Consider the following 18183-nt stretch of genomic DNA (forward strand, 5'->3'; position numbering starts at 1 on the left):
GAAACATTAATGCGACCTAATTGATGACCGATAATGTGAACAAAGTTCGTGTGATGAAATGGAAAATTTGCTTTCAACATATGAGGTCTATATGTTCGTTGAAATCGGAGAAGAAATAAATTAAGTGCTTTGAACGTCTCGTCTCTATCGAGTTCTTAGGTTTTTGCGAGTACTACACATTGGAAATGAAACTTTTTTTTTTCAAATCTAAAATCTGTTTGGTTGGCCCAAACCGATTTTGAACGTTTGTCAAAGTCAAAGAATCATTTATTCCATAGGTATAATAAATTTACACTTGAACACGCCACTTTTAAGCTACTGCTCGTTCACTAAGTTGACTTTCCTGAGAAGAACGAGCAAGAAACTCTAGGGATTGCTCTTTTCAAATAAACTTAAGTGCTATGGAATACACTTTGAATCAAATTTGTGTGGAATCTAAAGCCGTGTCGTCTATCCATACATCTTTGTCTAACACGTACTCTTCAATTTTGTAATATAACTTTTCAATTAAAATGTTATGGAAAATATAATGGACGTTGATTTGTTGGAAAAAAATAAACATAGACGATCTTATAATTTTCAATTTTTTTATTATGCAAAATTGGCGGATGACGCCATATCACATATTTCGGTTAACAGTCTAAAGAGAGCGCGAAATCAAAATTTCCTATCGGAAATTGTGCTCTGCAAAAACTACCAATTTAAAGAGTATAAGATGATTAGTAATGCGGAAAGACCGCGCGGAGGCACCGATTTTCAGTCTTGCTTTTATAACAGCGTTTCTACTGATTACTAATTCGAGAGATTAGTGTGAACGGGCAAATTGGTTAGGACCCCGACCGACCAAGGTGAAATTACTACGACTAAATTGAGGACGTCCCAGAGAAAGGCCAGGTCAAAAGTACCCTTAATGGACGAGCATGTACGTAAAGCTCAGATGCGTATTGATGGGGCGAATCCATGGTAGCCTAAAGGTTTGACCCACCGCCTCTCAAACAGAGAGTTCGAATCCTATGAGTTTCCGGTATTTATGTGCGAATTTTTTTTTTTAAATAGTCTATTAGGTGAAGTAAAACATCGTGAGGAAACCTGTACACATCTGCAAAGCAATTTAATGATGTGTGTGAAGTTTCCAACCCGCATTGGGGTCGCTTGGGAACTACTGCCCAAGCTCTCCCATGCTGCAGTGCTGCCACTGAGCCGGAAAGGCAGAACATTCCCGCCGGTCAGCCAGCAGCTTTTGCAATACAAGTAATGTGAAATACGACTATCATAATAATGAATATTCAAAATATAATAACTCTAAATGCAAATGCACTTATGTGGACTTTGTTCCCAGATACACGCGTCACTAATCGAGCATGCACCACAGATAACGCAAGGCATGATTTAACAAAAGTTCAATTAAAATTCTCAAGGCCATTTTTAGCGCTAGGATTCAAATTGTTTTTCACTTTATAACGGCCCCCGAAGAATATATTAAGCAAAAATAAAACTGGTGCATCACGTAATAGAGAAATAATGTTTCGTTTTTATGACCGGCCTACATTAGAGATAAGGGTATTATATTATTGTAGATTATAAAAAACAATAACAACTCTTGATAAAAAGCAAAACAAATAGACGTCAAGAACCTTTAAATTCTTTTTGGATCTATTATAAAAACATCAACAAGAATAATTCATTCATTCAAGAATATCACATTATATGCCACTTTTCCAACAGTTCTAGAAAAGAGTCTTATTAATTTTGTCGATGGGTAAACAGCATAAATATTAATGTCTTTGCACTGTTGGGAAGGGCTCAACCATAAATTGATATTGTCTAAAAACAACGGCATAACGTCGCCTTACTTTCTCAATCTCGTACATTAAAACACAAAGTTACTGAAATGCAAAAAATGGATTGTACATACAAATGTTGCAGTCTGATTTCACATCGCATTTCCTTCACACACTATAGCTTTTACCTATTCTTAAAGTAATGCATCCAAATTGACATCTACGATAAGAAATTTAAAATAAATTGAAAGTTTCGCCATCTCCTGAATAATCACTCTATAATATACCGAGTCTGAGAAAGTAAAATAAGCAATGGTGAATCTCGGTAATAATGAAGGTAAAGCATATCGCTGCCTTTATACAACAAGCGACGAGCGGAGCAAGCTAAATTTTACCGAAAATAAAGTACCCACCTTCTTAATTCAAAAGATGGAGCTTTGTTCACGATAAAGTTTCGCTTGCTTTGCTAGTCCCTAAGTTTCGCTTGCTGTGCTAGTCCCTGTATGCTTAATTAAAAAACGTAGTATTCTGCAATACTGCATTGTTGTATGATAAAGGCAGCAATATATTGTTCTAAACAAAGTAAGAAAGTAAAAAAAAAAAAAAACAATTATCTATTATCGAAAGTCGAACTCATAACGAAATAATTAATTAGGTCACCGGTTTTAATTCTGTTGACCTGAGACCGCCTCGCGTGACATTAACGTTATCAAATAGCCTATTTGCGTATTTTGAATTATTAGCTAATCTAATTCTTAAAGATACAATAATATCGCGAACGCAACAGAATTTTGTAGTAAAATTTAATATAACTTACGCTCGTCAAGAGCACATTACGTAGGCGCCTGTTTTGAACCAATCAACTAACACCACATACGTGTTATTTCACCCCTACCACAATTTAACGAATTTTTTGTATGAACTCAAAAAGGTCAAAAAGGACGTTCACTTTGGAATTGTACTTCTGTAAGAAACCACCACTTTTTAGCGATTAATGGCACTACTCCCGTAAACCAGCAACCTATTGCCAATATATTACAGTCAACTTGAATCGTCTTTTAATTTTACGAGCTCCTCATCATCTTTTACTTCGGTCTGGTGGCTACGCAAACATAATAAACACTTCCATAAAATTATCTTTGTAGTACTCCGAAAACGCCTAAAATCGAAACAGTCGAATTGAATTTTCATACTGCAAAGTGGCTAGGAAAATTGGATGAGGAAGGCACAAGACCAGAAGGAATGACATTGGAAGAGAACTACACTCAATATTAGGTGGATAGAGATTGAAAAGAAGAAAAAGAAGAAAATGTTCCTACAGGGAATGTATTGTACGATCCATCACATAATGCTCAAAGTGAACCCACTCAGATACAAAGTCACCCAGTTTACAAAAGATTGATATTTGAGCAGGTGCGAAATTCTTTAAAATCATACGACAAAAGACGTATACATTTACATCTTCAAGTAACCGAAAAATTAAACAATAGCGCATGTATGAACAATTGCTGGTAACGAATAAAGATATAAATAAAAACAAAAAGCAATATATAGCAAATTTTTTTGAATTACGTCGCAACAAATTCGTATTTCATTTACAAAATGAACTTACTATTATTGGCCATAGAGTGCTATGCATCGTGCTAATTTTATCACGAACACTTTTTGGTATACTTTCTTTGGGTTAAGCAAGATATACCAAGTCAACCAAATTGCTTATGAAGGTATAATCACAGCATGACAAATAATAAAACAAGACCAAATCTCGCATCGTTTTCGAAATTTTAAATTTTAACTGCCGTCGAGAGTGAGTAGAAGATTGATGTAATGCTTTCCAATATCATTTGAATAAGGGACTCACCACATTTATTCACGTTGAGCCGGACAGAAAAACTTGGCCATTGTCCATACAATTAGAAACGAAAAAAACGTTGCGCGTTACGCTTCCGCTCGGATCGCCGACGCAAAGCGCACAACGTCATTTTAGCTCTTATTATACGAGGGTCATGCCAAAAGAACTTAGATACTCTTTAATCTCTTATTTGATACTGGCAAGTTATACACCGTCGTAAAGGCAGGTTATTTGCTAATAAATTTGAAAATGGAACACGTTTTAAATAGAATTCTTATTTATTTATTTTTCGGAGACAATCTAGCGTGAATTTTGTTCGCAACAATGGAGCTCTGTCGACGTGATTTAAATGTTATGATTTATTATGACTACAAAAAAGGTTTAAATCCGCAAGAATGTTTTGAACTTGTAGCCACAACTTTTGGTGATAGTGCTTGTTCATGAGCTACAGTTTTGAATTGGTTTGCTGAATTTAAAAGGGAAGGGAAGCTTTGAAGATAAGGCGAAGTCAGGTCGGCCAGCAACCGCAGTTAAATCAAGAAAATGTTGAAGCTGTCGAAAAAGTAATTCGTGTAAACCGACGAACTACATATGTAGAGCTTGAGCGAGAACTGGGCATTAGATCAGCAGCATTGCAAACTATTATTCACGGACAACTGTCTCTCCATAAGCGTTGTTCGAGATGGGTTCCGCACAAACTTAACGATGAGCAGAGAGAACGTCCCTCGCGTGGATTGGTGCAAATTCATGATAGATAAATTCGACGCTGGCGAGAGAAAAAACTTTTATGATTTACTGACAGGTGACGAAACATGGTTATATAACTGTGATCCTGAAACTAAGCTACAGTCCACTATGTATGGTGCTTTGGAGATGAACCGACGCCAACGAAATGTCGTACACGAAGCACACAGAAACAAATGGTCGCCTCAATTTTCTGCATGACGGGACACATTGCTACCGTAGTGCTAGAGGATCAAAGGACAGTTAACTTCCAATGGTATATAACAGTTTGTGCCCTAAAAGTGTTGATAGCTTGGTGTTACAAGCGGCCGAAGTCAGGAATTCGGCACCTCTGGCATCACGACAACGCCGCACACTTCTGCTAGAACACTCGACTTTGTTCTACCTTCTAACCAGTCTCACCCGCTATATTCCCCTTAATTAGCACCTTGTGATTTTTAACTCTATCCAAAAATTTAAGAAAAAATCAAAGGTAAACGGTTTGAAAGCAAGGAAGATGCCTTGGCTGCTTATATATGACAAAGATTCTATTAATATCGGCCGGTATTACCCCAAATGCTAACTCAGACGAGCGGTGCTCAGAGGGGGAGTCCGGATTCAAACCCACGTAATTAAAATATTTTGATTGAAAGGTGAAAGATAGTCGTATTCAATAGCCGATTGACGCGTAGAAAACGAAATGCTGTTTCATATCAGTCATCTAAGTTGTAAACAGACGCTGCAGCTAACAACTAATGCGTAACAATAGTGTTTAAAATATTTTGTGGATATTTTCAAAATATACTGGTTCAGGAACAAAGGTTTAGAGTCAACAAATGGGAACTAGAACATTGTAAAAACGACCATGCCTAGTTAGAACTAATTAATCATCATCAACTCATTTGTACGTCCCCCTGTAGGGTACGGGTCTCCTCTTAGGCGAGGGTTTTAGGCCATAGTCATAGCTAATGCGGGTTATGAACCTTCTTCGACGTGCAGGTTTCAACACAATGTTTTTCTTCAAATTGCAAATTAAATTTCGCACGTGAATTCCGCAAAACTCAACAGGTGCGAACCCGAACTCGAACCCACGGCCTCTGCTCGAGGCGGTTAGTTAAACCATTAGGTTACCATGGTTTTTTTATAACCGACTTCAAAAAAAGAGAAGGTTTTTAATTCGACTGTATTTTTTTGTATGTATGTTATTATTTTTTTTGTAAACCGATTTTGATGATTTTTTTTTGTTCTCAGTATTGGTCCCATTTAAATTTGAAGAAGATATTCCACCTCTAAGGGTGGCAAACAAAGGGATGTAACCGATTTCAATAAAACTTGGCAAATAGAAGTAGTCCACGAACTTTTGAGGTCGGTTTTTTTTTCCTAAAAATGTTACAATTATTTAGAACTAATTGATTAAACCTATCGTAAGCTACACACAACAGCGGAACAAATAATAATTAGACATAAAGTAGCAATTACGTTAACATTTTTTAATATCGGCTTTATATAATAGAAACTGAATAAAATGTATTTTTTAAAGATTTTGTGACAAAGAAGAAACGGCTGAAGATTAAAAATTGTAACAGTTCCACATTTTTGCATATACCGAGTGGGGGGACGATAACAGCTGCAGTACCACTCAGAGATACACGCACGTGCCATAGCGCCTGTGAACCTGAGACATAAGTCACAAGTTTCATGTAATTTCACCAGCACCCTTACCCTTCAAAACCGGAGCACAGCGACTTTGACATTACTGCTTGGCGGCAGAAATAGGTAAGGTGGCAGTACTTCCCAGGACGTACCCTTTCACAAGGAGCTCTGCTGCTATTAAATTACCATGAGCTTTTCGGTGAACGACATCAAACCTGTGCGTCGAAGAAGGTTCAGAACTCTCGGCATATGTGTGAAGTCCCCTAACCTAAGCCCCTGAGAGTGGATCCGAGCCCAGCAGTGGGACGTATTAATGGGTTGGTGATGATGATAAATTCTGTTCTTAATATATTCCCGCTCTGATTATGACAAGTTTCATGTGCCTGTAATGTCACCAGCACCTTTAGTCTTCAAAACCGAAACACGGTAAGGCTCACATTACTGCTTGGCGGCAGAACTTCCCTCACTAACTCTTTCACAAGAAGCTCTACTGCTACTAAACTACTACAGATAAGTTTAATGAATAAAAAATCTTTTTCAACTAGCGTTTACGAAATTTACAAGAACGCAAAATCAACCTCGAAGCACTGCAAAACTGTATTAGTAGGAAATTACAACAAATTAATGACAAAAAAGGGACAACCTAAGCCTTAAGCCTTATTCACAATGGCGGCGGGCGCGGGTGATACGCGGGTGCGTGTAAATCAAATGAGCTCCTTGTGAAAGAGTTCGTCCAGGGTAAGTACCTATTTCTGCCGCCAAGCAGTAGTGCTCACATTACCGTGTTTGAGTTTTGAAGAGTGCTGGTGAAATTAGAGGCATATGAAACATTGTCAACTTATGTCTCAGAGTGACGGGTGCAGTGGCAGTGCCCCTCACATCTTTATATTTAAAGCTCTCAGTGGCCTGCAACTGTTATGGACAGGCTAGTCGTTTATCACCAGGCGCACGACTTGTTATTCCCGTCTCTTGATATCATAAAAAAATGGGATACGGAAAATATTAAAAGTGTGAACGAAGTTAACGATTGGCTAATAGTTCATTAGTAATCCAATGTATTCGTATGCCGTATGAAGAGTTTCACAACATAATGAATCATGTAGTGTCATTGTACGCAAATGAGAGATTGGGTTTATGCAACCTGATTTTATTATTTTGAGGACAAAGATTCTACAAGCACAGACTTTTATTAGATCGATAATTAGATAACCACAAATGTTTGATAAGATGGCATTGTTCGATGTCTTGGATGAATCTCTGTGCAAAATTGATATAACATGTACTATTTTCATTTGCTTTAAGGTGAAAGAGTTATAGTGACTAAATTTGAACGAGGTTGCCAAACTGTAACAGTATGCAAATAATTGAGAGCATCATCTTAGTTGTGCTTCTGCACAAATAGAGGCACAGATAAGACGAAGAAATGTCCGATATATTCCGTCAAAGTGAAACAAAAGGGAAGAAGTGCTAGGTTTGACATAAATTGAATAAAAATAGAAAAGGCGTAGCATGAGAGTTTGCTCGTAACACTTTATCGCCGTTAAGCAATAAAAACGTGAACAAGTACGTACATTTTTTAAGCAATCGATAAAAGATATTCACTAATGAGAAATGGGCGATCAAGATGAACTTACCACGATCAAATTGACAACGTCTTAAAAATGCCAGTTCACGAGTACCCTTAACCGACGAGCGTATAACGAAGCAGCAGAAGCAAGTGCAATTGCTCGATGGGAAAAGGGCGTAAAGTGAACTAAAATCGTACGTACACATCTCAATAGACGGACAAAATCATCTTAGCAAGGATGTACGTAGATAATAATTGGCAAGATAAACGAAGTAAACGTACCGAATGATAATAAATCGTAACGGTTTGTACAAACTCAATTTGAAAAAATAAATAAATTTATATTTAATAAACAGGAGATATTTTGGTCAAATGCTTATTTATAAGCAATAGAAAAAGAACATCAAACACTTAAAGCATTTTACTTTATTCTAGTTAACAAATCGAAGGTCCCAGATGCGAAATTAAAGGAAGGAAGTAGTATTTTAACCTCGTAACACTATCGCACTCTCAAGGGTGTGCGGATGATGAATACAAACAACGAGATAATGAGAAATGGAAATCCACAACCAAACAACGATGGAACAAAAGACTTTTTAATGACTTTAATGAATTCATTTTAGAATAACACAAAAATGTGGATCAAAATACAGTGCATTTTTACATACAATGATTAACGGATATAAGATGATAAGTTTATCACATTAATATCTCGTAATAGCAACGATATGAAGATTAAATATGCAAAGAGACCAATCTCAGTAATGTCAATGATATTTTTCAACGCTTGATTTAAGGTGCTCTTGAACTTGGAGTGAGTTATTGAGTAAAGTGTAAAGCATGCCTATTAAATTGCAAGCCGTGATGACTATCCAATTTACAATCGACCATCCGATGAAATTTCCAAGATTGCTACTTCGATTAAAAACAATGTGCTTTGTTTAGAATAGAAATAAACGGTACGAACAAGGTACATTATGATATTATTTCTAAATTTTCACAACTATACGAAAAGGTACAGATGAAGTAATAATGAATAGATTCAGGCGTTACTTTGCGGAAGTCCATGTTAATAAAAATTGAAGTAAATTATTAACATGGATTATGGCTCAGCCGAGTGTCGAACAATCAACAGCCCCTGAAGATGCCTCGTGGAGAGGCGAAACACATGTCGGGAATATTTGTGGTGGTGGCTGTCTGTGACTGTAGTTGCACTTGTGTTATTTATTTTATTAATTTTATGCGGAGGGTGAGTGGGAGAATCAACTGCATGAAACAATTTTCAATACAAGCGCAGCTATATTGCACGATTTAACCTTCACTGGGGTCGCGGAGTAGCAAATGAATTAGCTTCCATTTTTATTTGGTGAAGTAATAATTTTATAACTAAGCAAGCAAACACGTTAAACTATTTGCCAAATTTTCACGACTTGTTGTTATAATGTATTAGTATTCATTCCCGAGTTTATTTTCTACGTGTTGGACCAACACGTCTGTGTGCACGCGAATACGGCATACATTTTAATGTGCTCGTGACATACAGACCAGGAACAGCACAGTTATATAAAAGAGACTTTGATATTGAACAATACGAGGAATTAAGAATTTAGCGCCATGATGAATTAAACATCTGGGTAATCAGATCGTAACCGACTTGCGGAATTTGTTACACTGGAATGGATAGCTTTTGTCGAGTAATAGTTTAGCTAAAATCTGACCAAATTAAACAAAAGTCTACTACAGTGAATGTGGAAAAACACACAACATGTTAATACAATAAAATAAGGAACAATGAGACATCTGTAACTCATCAAAGACACAACATAAACTTCGAAACAAGCGACAATTAGTTCACACAGTTCCACATTAACTGTATCCATCCATAAACTCGATGCATACCGCGATCGCGTGTAGAAAGTGAAATCAACAGCCAATGAACATTTCAAAAATATTTCGGAAGCTATGCACCTGTTTTATAGACGAGTGCAAGTTTATTTTTGCATCTAGCATCCGGTTACCTGAGAAAAACTGACCACACGCAACAACTAATTGACGTTTCACTTGGAAATGTTACCGAAGTTTCAATATTTTATAACCCACGTATGAAATGGTTTTGTAAATGCATTGGATAGAAACTTATTGACGAGAACGCGAAGTTTTTTTTTTATATAACAACCGGCGAAATAATCATCGGAGCGAGCGCGGACGCTACACGTGTACTTAGGCGCCCGGACACCGCAACACTGAGCTCGGACTGTACCTTCTGCGCGTCGAATATACACGGAACGCCAGTGCGCATACGCATCATTATTGGATATTGAAAAATGAGTATCGGTTTCTCACAGGTGAAGACTGTTGTTGTCATAGAACAACTCGTATATGAACAAATTTAAAAGGGCACTGTAGTTTATTTGTCAGGCTTATAAAAACATTTTTAGACAATGATGGCAGAAAATGTTAATGAGTTTATTAATTAACGGACATGAAGACGAATTAAGATACCGGTACAGTCATAACATCTCAGTCAGTTTTGAACTTTTTGGACTTTGGAATGTAATCTCAACACTTATTAATATAAGTAAAAATAAAAATAAGCTCTAAAAAAATATAAGCTATAAAAAAAGAAGAATTAACACACATTATCATTCTAGCTCTAAGATTTCAAGTCGATTAATAAATTTTCGTATTTATCACCTCCATCTTTTGTACGATTTATTGCATAAGCAAATTAATATCCAAAACGAAATATAAGTATAATAAAGTCACACCACTGTAGTATCGTAAATTAAATCATATATCTTGTTACTAATGCAATTAGCATGTCCATAATCTTTAATAGGTTGACGTAGATAATTGACAGCGATAGGGACTATCAACCGATAGCCCTTCGTCACTGTGTTAACCAAATCAAAATGTCTTCATTTTATGAAACAAATTATGCAAACTAGAGACGCGGCAAACTGCATCAGCGATGGTGGGATGATTCACGAACAAATCGTGCGCTTAAGTTGCAGTACCACTCAGAGATTTAAATCGCAAAGATCTGAGGGGCACTGTCACAGCGCCCGACACCCTGAGACATAAACTAACAAATCCCATGTGCTTGTAATTTCACCAGCACCCGTACCCTTCAAAACCGGAACGCAGTAATGCTCACACTACTGCTTGGCGGCAGAAATAGGTAAGGTGGCAGTACTTTCCTGGTCTCAGCTCTACTGCTACCTTTTTCGATATACAAATTTAATCACGATGTTTTCCAATGTAAATAGTACGTACCTTCGAAAGTAAAGACATAGAGTACTTGTCACTATAGATATTCGAACCGTCGAACAGCTATCACCGCAGTAAACATAGTATATGGGTCGTTGATACAAGAAATTTTCATTGAACATTGGAGCTCAAATAATCAGTTGAATATTATCAAAACATGTTAATTTGCTACTCCGGATTCAAAGTACAATTTATACGATTTGCTAAAATAAATTGAAGATTGCACTGATTGCGATTAACTGGTATGATATACTACTTCTTAAAACCCCTTTTTTTTTTTTTTTTTTTTTGACGGGGGGAAATCTTTATGGATACCCCTGAGCCCAGGAAGACTCAGGGGTTATGTGGGGAATCTCCCTCCACACTGGAAGGCCTACCCCACTAAAACCCCCCCGGGTTTCCCTCTCGCCGGTTGAGTCGGCGCCGTGGGATCAGTGAACATTCACCACGACGCCGCCCGGCTTCTTAAAACCCCTGACACAGCGTAGGTACTCCAAAGAGTCAATAAGGTGTAATGCAAGCAGTAATATAAGCGTAATTGCGTTCCGGTTTTGATGAATAAGCGCGTTTATGCACTGCATCCATTCCGAATCCGAGACTATATAAATCTAGAAAACTCGGACCCACTTCGCGTGTCGCTTGTGCACCAAGTCCGGTTCAAATCCAAGAAAATACGAATATCGCTTGTACATCTAACTGCCTCCGTGGCCGAGCTTCGATTTCCGGGCCGGGAGAAAAATTTGTGTGACCTACTTTTGTTTGTCTCATGAGTTTGGGTGTAATTTATGGTTGTCTATGTGTGTGTCCTATTAGTGTGTGTGTTTATTTATTTACCTAGAGATAAAATTAGCCATGACATTTAGGACCGTCACTTCTCGGATTCGGAACTGGGGGGCTACTCTCGATCTCCGTCCGAAACAATTACTGTCAAATAAGTAATATTCGACAAAATTAAAAGACAAGTATCCAGTAGGAAACTTCATTCGCATCACGTGCCTTTTCATTTGGTCAAGTATTGCTTATTTGGCAGTAATTGTTTCGGACGGAGATCGAGAGTAGACCCCCTGATACGAATCTGACGTAGTGCGCAAGCGCTCGGAGGGTGCTGGCGAAATTAGAGGCACATCGGCCTTGTCAACTTATTATCCAGGGCGATAGGCGCAGAGGCCCCTCAGATCTTTGCGATTTAAAGCTCTGAGTGGCACTGCAATTGCTACGGGCCAGCGTGTCGCTTACCGCCAGGCACACGACTTGTTCGACCCGTCACATGCGAGTAACCCTGTATATTCTGTTGTTTGTGATTAATCTAGAAAATCTGTAATTAGCCTTGTAAATACGTTAAGAGTCGTGTTTGATGTAGGTCATCCAGAGTTACTTCAGGTAATGATTATATTCACCCTACTATCCATGTATTTTTAAAATTTCTGAGAGCTGTGTGTTTTAGTTAAATAAAATATAAGTAACTTTAAGTTAGTAAAAACCAAATATCCTAGAAACATAAAGAATAAAATGGAAATACGGCCCAAATAACGTATACTTTGGAATTGTACGGTAAAACGGTATTTAATTTTGTATAAACAAATTATTTAATAAATAAGTCAAATATTTAATAGAACCCGATGCAGTAAAAAAATTAAAATTGGAGACAATTTAAACTGAAATGGCATAATTAGTTGCTTACTCAATGCTGCAACAATATTGATGAACGTTGACTCGACAATATAATACCTATGTGAAATTTAACTAGTTATTTTATTTATATGGAATTCTTAGGTTTTCGCGATTGTTACACATAGGAAATGAAACTAGTTTTCGAATCTAAATAGCGTATATATTTGTTTTTTCAAACAAGTCAACGTTTCAGGCCCTTTACAGGGTCCATGATCACGGCGACTGAGATGGTAAAATCATCAACCAGTTACGTTCAATGTTAATGCCAACCACCCCATTTTTGACTGTATTTATTTATTTTATTAAGGACATAAACAGCAGTACAAAGCTAGTAACAAACGGTTACTAATTTATACATAATTATGTACTACCAACAATATAATCCACGAATTACTATTATTATGTTCATATTGCCACTTAAATAACATCTTAAAAATAAGATTTTAGTTAATACATAACAATACTAACAACATAGGAAAACGTTCTTAATTCTAAGCTCCAGTTAATCAAGAGCTTAATGCTAGGTATTCAATGCATCTACATATATTTTCTAAACCGGAATGCGTAAATATTTTCTAACATGGTCCTAGTTTGCAACGTGTATATATTTATTAGTAAATATAAGCTTATTTAGGTATATTTATTTATACATATATTTGTGTAGGTATAATATATGGTTATTTATTTCTTAAGTATTAGGGGTTAAAGTATGAAATTGCCGTTTTATTGCAATAGGTTCTTTGAATTTTCATAGAATCTTCATGGTTTGAGGTTTTCGAATGAAACTTTTTTCAAATGGTTTCTGTGATTTTTTTTTTTTTAATTTGAAACATTTGAATATCGACTTTCAATTGTTTTTGTTATTCAATTTAGACAAGAAAGATGGATACTGCGAAAATTCGAGTGATTTTTGAATACGAGTTCCGACGCGGAACTAACGCGGCAGAAACAGCCCGCAATATCAATGCTGCGTTTGGAGAGGGGTCTACTAATGAACGCACCGTGCGATTTTGGTTTAAACGCTTTCGTGATGGAAATTTCGACTTAAAGAACGAGCCACGAGGAAGACCGCCCACACAGGTGAATAACGATGAATTAAGAGAGATAGTGGAAGCCGATCCTAGTCAAACTACCCAGGAATTAGCGGCATGGTTTAACGTTACCTTACCAACAATATTGACTCACTTGCGTCAAATCAATAAAATAAAAAAATACGAAAAATGGGTGCCTCATGATTTGACTGATCTGCAGAAAGAAACGCGTGTTGAAACTTGTGTTGCCTTGTTGAACCGGTACAGAAATGAAGGAATATTGGATCGAATTGTAACATGTGATGAAAAGTGAATTCTTTATGATAACCGGAAAAGAAAAATGCAATGGCTGACCCCAGGTCAAATGCCACAACAGTGTCCTAAAGCAAAACTTACCAATAAAAAGGTAATGGTAACTGTTTGGTGGTCTCAGCATGGTGTTATTCACTATAGTTTTCTCCGATCTGGTCAAGCAATAACGGCAGATGTCTATTGTGCCGAACTCCGAACCATGTTGACAAAACTAGCAGTAAAACAGCCCCGACTCATGAATCGACCACCAATTCTCCTTCTTCACCATTATTGCTCCACGACAATGCGAGACCTCACACAGCACGAGAAACCATTTTGACCCTTCAGGAACTGCAGTTAGAAACCATTCGTCATCCTCCGTATTCACCAGACCTTGCTCCAACGGACTACCATTTCTTTCGTGATTTGGACAATTATCTACGTGACAAGAAGTTTTCTTCCCAGGAGGCAGTACAAAATGCTTTCACACAGTTTGTGCAGTCTAGATCGTCGGAGTTCTATCGCAAAGGCATTAATAACCTTCCGATTAGATGGCAGCAATGTATAGATAATAATGGCAACTATTTTGATTAAATAAATTTGTTAAAAATTTAAAAAATAAACAATTTAGATTTTCAGTACAAATCGGCAATTTCATACTTTAACCCCTATTATTTGATAAATGATAATGGAAGTTATACATATATGTATAATTCAACTTTTTTTTCTAAATTGGCACATTACTTCTCCCGCTCCGTTTAGCTTTCCTCTACCTCAAAGGTTGTCTGGAAAAGATCGCTCTTAGCGATACAATCGCTTTCGCCCACATTAGTTTTAAGTTGTTTATGTACTGTTCTTATTCTTCATGTTGTTCATGTACGTTCATGTCAGCAATAAAGTGTATATTTATTTATTTATTTATCTATCTGTCTATAACAGCTGCTCTTAATTCTGTTTTTAAAAGGTGTACAATGTCCAAATCCCTAAAATGATCGTTTTACAATTGAACCATAGTTACAAAACTCTGTAAGTACCTTATTTATATGTGCAGCGATCCGTGACCATGGGACCTGCAAAGGGCCCGAAACGTTGGTTTGTTGACAGTGACCAATTCCGTCAAGTGAACCATCCTACTATTCGTCAGTATAAACCACTATTCCTTCAAAAGTGTGTCAACGTCAGTCATATCTTCGTGACGACAACTTTATGTATGTTCAGGTTCGCAGAACATTTTAGATCAATTACAGTAGTGTTAAGCAATTGCGGTCGGTATCCGACTACGAACGTCGACTCCCGTGGCCAATTGCGGTTCATTCTTATCCACTTGTGGCAGTTTAAATCCAGGAAACCGATCGTGCTGCGGCTTGAGTTTCTTACTACCACAGTAATATAGTTTGTTTTATCGGTTATAAGCAGGTAGGTATTAAAAACTAGCAAGACCAAGAAAGAATATGACACTTTGACCAAATCTAAAGTGTGCGATACGTAGTATAAGGTCAAAGAACAAACTTTGCAGAGGGCATTATGACATTTACTACCCCGACCGAGAGCTTAGTTCTTGAAATTAGATTTGTTTTAATGACGTCAAGTCCCGTGAAAACATGCCTATCCGTAACGTTGCAGTGCCACTCAACACTTCAAATGGCAAAGACCTAATGTGCACTACCACTGCGCCCGTCGCCCTGAGACATAAAGTTGACAAGTCCAATGTGTCTGTAGTTTCACCAGCACCCATACCTTTCAAACCCCGAATACTGTTTGGTGGCAGAAGTAGCAGCACTTCCGTGGATGAACTCTTTCCAAGACCCGCTACTGCTACTAAATACTAGATAGGCACGAATTCGACAACAATCAATTACATCTTCTTCTTCTTAAAATGCCTCCTACTACTGGATATATGGCAAACTTGCCCTTATCCATGGCCATACGAAAGAGTTGTTCTGCGCTCTTGACTCCGGTCCCTTAACCATGGCTTTTACGCCTTCCAGCGTTTCTCTAGTCTTCGACCTCTCTGGGGGTCTACTCTCGATCTCCGTCCGATATCCGTCCGAAACAATTACTGCCAAATAAGCAATACTTGACCAAATGACAAGACGCGTGATGCGAATGGAACTTCATACTTGATACTTGTCTTTTAATTTTGTCGAATATTACTTATTTGACAGTAATTGTTTCGGACGGATGTCGGACGGAGATCGAGAGTAGACCCCCTGGTACGAATCTAATGATAATCATTTAGGGTTGTTGATAATTTCGAAATAAACATAAATGCATATATCTTAAAAATAGTGATAGATAGTGCTAGAGGTTGATTTGTTATATTGTTGCATCTTGTTATGCTTTGGTACAATCAGCATTTGTATGCAAGAGTCAATTATCAATAATAACTTGATCTCTTCGGTCTAAGTAAGTTGTTTGTAACTTTCGCATGCAAACGAATATGAACTCTACTGTTCAACATCATACACATGTACCCTAAGTATCACGCCACCGGGGGTCATTGGGAGCAATAAGTGATGAATGCGATCTCCCCTCGTGTTAACTCTGCATCAGTGATAATGATAACCTAAAATTAAGGTTAATAAATTTGCATGATCCGACATTGATGATAAAACTAAAGTGCTGCGTTATTCATTGCACAAGGTCACGTCCCCAAATGGATATTTCAAAGTTTGAAATGATAGGATGACAAATGAAATAATGTTAAATGCAAGAAACAAGATGTTTTGGATGTAACGTTTTTTAAGCATTAGGTACGTTTTGATTGGCATAGATTTAACTTAACGCAACTGTAGATTACCATTTATCAAGTAGCCATATACTTCTTCAGTAGCAGTAGAGCTCCTTATGAAAGAGTTCGTCTAGGGAAGTACCTACGGACACCGCACCTATTTATGCCGCCAAGAAGTAATGTGATCATTAGTGCGTTCCGGTTTTGATGCTGAGGAAAGTACATGCACCTGGGACTTATCAACTTTATGTTACAGAGTAACGAGAGCAGTGGCATTATCCGAACGTTTTCGGTATGTGTGTCATTTACCACCAGTTGTGCAACTTGTACATCGTGTCATTCGATACCAGAAAAAATCAGGTTATAATTCCTCCACCGCCTGTTTGGAACTTATATTTTGTTTTGTGTGCATCTATTTGTACCTATTTGTAATAATAAAGTCACAGGTCAAAACCTTCTAGGTCATAAAAAGCTTCCTTTTTCTCGGAGTTTTTCTCGTATTGGATGTTGGGCTTTATTATAGCATTCTGACTTTAAGAAGCTCCAGGTTTTCGCTTGTTCTCCCTTTTCAGCAAGTAACTAAATTGACCTTAGTGTTGCAGGTTCTTTCATGTTAAAATCTTGTAATTTACTTATAGTTTTACTGCTTACCAAAACATGCAAAATATCAGCTCACAACTCCTAGCGTGAATATGAAAGACAAAGATCATCAAGCTGTTAATTTACTCGCAAGAATGACGTCACGCGAGCATGAGTTCGCTCTCATAACTCATCTAATTTAATGCTAATTCATACTTCTTTCAATGTTTAGCGCCACAGTTTGTAGACAAAAGAAAAATTTCTTCACGAGTTTTGTTTATTCGTAGTCATTGTAAGCCAGCAGCATCATTGCAATTCCAAGGCTGGTTATTTTTAGATTTCTTTTAACATTGCGATGCCTTCAACAACAGCTGAATGCAATTATACCCGTGTTAATTCTATTGTCGTCACAATTATGCATTTGCAATCATATTATGGTATTAACTACATCCCACTTGATCTTGTATAAATAGATAGGTAACAAAAATAGCTATTCCTAAGCTGCTGTTAATTCGGGTGTGTTATTTGATAAAGGGATACATACATATGACTTAAGAGATTAAATCGTAGCAAATATGATAATTTACGACATCCTGTTATTAACTATAAGCCCCATGTATTAAGCCGAAACAATGTTCATAATAAAAATAATGCCGTGAGAATGGACTCGTATAATAATAATAAGACAAACATGGAAAGAAAACGAGGAAAACACCAATGATGAGCGACGTGGATCAAATTAAGTAAGTACTTTGTCATACAAGAAAGGGTTCTATCACCACAAAACTATGGAGCGGCGAAGGCCCGCGAGGGCTTTCTTTGGGACTTGTCATAGAGTTGTTAAGTCCAACTCCCGGCTTAACATTTCAGTAGAGAATTTTCTTCGGTTGAGTTTGAGTGAGAGGGAGCAGGGTTACTGACTGCTTCAGTTTGGTTACATATAGGGGTAGTTGGTAGGATTGCGTCAAGTCGTATCCTTAAATATCTCAGAACAAACCAGTCACATATCATTGACAGCTGCGAAGATTCAAAAA

This window comes from Hyposmocoma kahamanoa, unplaced genomic scaffold (genome assembly GCF_003589595.1).
Source record: "Hyposmocoma kahamanoa isolate Upper Pololo Valley unplaced genomic scaffold, ASM358959v1 76, whole genome shotgun sequence".
Taxonomy (NCBI): domain Eukaryota; kingdom Metazoa; phylum Arthropoda; class Insecta; order Lepidoptera; family Cosmopterigidae; genus Hyposmocoma; species Hyposmocoma kahamanoa.